Source organism: Pyxicephalus adspersus, chromosome 11 (genome assembly GCF_032062135.1).
Source record: "Pyxicephalus adspersus chromosome 11, UCB_Pads_2.0, whole genome shotgun sequence".
NCBI classification, from domain to species: Eukaryota; Metazoa; Chordata; class Amphibia; order Anura; family Pyxicephalidae; genus Pyxicephalus; species Pyxicephalus adspersus.
Genome location: NC_092868.1, coordinates 640036 through 642472, shown reverse-complemented (window position 1 = coordinate 642472; position 2437 = coordinate 640036). Strand labels below are relative to the sequence as shown.

Genomic DNA, 2437 nt, shown 5'->3' with positions numbered 1-2437 from the left:
CCTATCCATGTATGGGGGAGGTGGGGGTCACAATGATCCTATCCATGTATGGGGGAGGTGGGGGTCACAATGAACCTATCCATGTATGGGGGAGGTGGGGGTCACAATGATCCAGGCCACACATGGAGAATCTTCCCACAATTAGCCCCATGCAGAATGCTGGCACAAGGGGATGATCTGTGCCAGCACTGAATGCTCATGCCATTTTCTTTCCAGAATAGGAAACCCCCGCTGTGCCCCCCATAGTCTCATGTTGGCCAATCCACCTTATAATTGAAATGAACCGAAAGTGGGGCAGAGATGTTAGATCCGAGCAGAGTGGGATGTGTATCGCTCTCCCCTCCATCCCACCAATCTGGAAATGTTTGTCCTGATGGCACTCTGCCACCCTACAATGGTGCTGGCTAGTTGTCAGAGAGATGCCCATAGACGGAGCTGACAACGTATTCCGAGTGAAGAGCAGGGGGCAGAAATGGGATGGGGGCAACTCTCATGGGGTAAAAGCTGTTCACCTGGCAAATGGCTCCCCCTGTATTCCAGGGCTTGTCTTCGCTCCTACCATGCTCTGGGGCCCTCACCATATTCTGGAGCCCTTTCTGTATTCGGGAGCTCCTACTATGCTCTGGGGCCCTCACCACATTCTGGAGCCCTTTCAGTATTTGGGAGCTCCTACCAATCCAGGAGTTCTGGGCTCCTTTCCATATTCCAGGCCCCCTGTAGTTTAGATTCATCCATTTGTAATCCATGATGTTGAAGCTGTTCCCATATTCCGGGTCCTTGCACCAAGCTGGAACTATTCTGTATTCCGGTCTCTTCCTGAATGGCGGAGCTCTTTGATATTCCAGGCATTTTCTGGGCTTTTTCCTTATCCTGGAGCTCTTTCTGTATTCCAAAGCTTTTCCCACCTCATTTCCCTTACTGAGAAATCACAATATTATTCTGGATGCTCCATCTGCGGAGATCTCATTTAATGTTTTGGCTTGTTACCAGGCTGAGTGATTTATGAGTAACAATCTTTTACTCCCAGTAATGGTCCAGGAAAAGAAGCTGAATTTTAATTCTGTGCTGTCCCAGGCGTGTCAGTCACAATCGGAGCATTTTATTATAATTCCCTTTTGTCCATTTATTCAATGTGTGTGCGAAAACTAAAAATCACCTTCATTATTTCCCAGTCCCCAGGAGAGGTTTGGTGAGATTCGGTTTGGACTGGATTCTTATCAGTTCTTCGGCTGTTTTACTTAGATGGTCGCTCCACCTGAACCCGACATTTCAGTGTTTGCTGAAAGGTACAACAAACAACTGTGGCGTATATTTCTATGGGAACCTTCAAGATCTCGGTTCTGCACAGTTGTACTCCACTGTACACCATCTATAATCTTCTATTACCTTGTTACAGGCAGACAGTCACTCCATCACCCCTCAGTACACCGTATATATTCCTCTATAACCTGGATACAGGCGGACAGTCACCCCTCTATACTCCTCTATAACCTTGTTATAGGCAGACAGTCACTCCATCACCCCTCAGTACACTGTATATATTCCTCTATAACCTGGATACAGGCGGACAGTCACCCTGTCACCCCTCTATACTCCTCTATAACCTTGTTACAGGCAGACAGTCACTCCATCACCCCTCAGTACATTGTATATATTCCTCTATAACCTGGATACAGGCGGACAGTCACTTTGTCACCCCTCTATACTCCTCAATAACCTGATTACAAGCAGACAGTCGCTCTGTCACCCCTCTATACTTCTCTGAAACCTGGTTACAGGCGGACAGTCACTCCATCACCCCTCTATACATCTCTATAACCTTGTTACAGGTTGCCAGTCACTCTATCACCCCTCTATATATCTCTATAACTTAGTTACAGGCAGACAGTCACTCTGTCACCCCTCGATACATCTCTATAACCTTGTTACAGGTGGACAGCCGCTCTGTCACCCTTTTATACTTATTTATAACCTTGTTGCAGGTGGACAGTCACTCTGTCACCCCTCTATACATCTCTATAACCTAGTTACAGGCGAACAGTCGCTCTGTTTCCCCTCTATACTTCTCTGTACCTGGTTACAGGTGGACAGTCACTCTGTCACCCCTCTATACATCTCTATAACCTAGTTATGGGCGGACAGTCGCTCTGTTTCCCCTCTATACTTCTCTGTACCTGTTACATGTGGACAGTCACTCTGTCAACTCCTATACATCTCTATAACCTGGTTACAGGTGGACAGTCACTCTGTCACCCCTCTACACATCTCCATAACCTAGTTACAGGTGGACAGTCACACTATCACCCCTCTATACTTCTCTATAACCTAGTTACAGCCGGACAGTCACTCTGTTTCCCCTCTATACTTCTCTGTACCTGGTTACAGGTGGACAGTCACACTGTCACCCCTCTATACATCTCTATAACCTAGTTACAGG

At 47.0% G+C, this 2437-nt stretch overlaps 1 protein-coding gene across 3 annotated transcripts in view; it reads left to right on the top strand.

Moving 5' to 3' along the window:
- RAP1GAP (RAP1 GTPase activating protein) overlaps positions 1–2437 on the top strand; it is a 50315-nt gene that overhangs the window by 2584 nt on the left and 45294 nt on the right. The gene's annotated exons all lie outside the window — the stretch shown is intronic.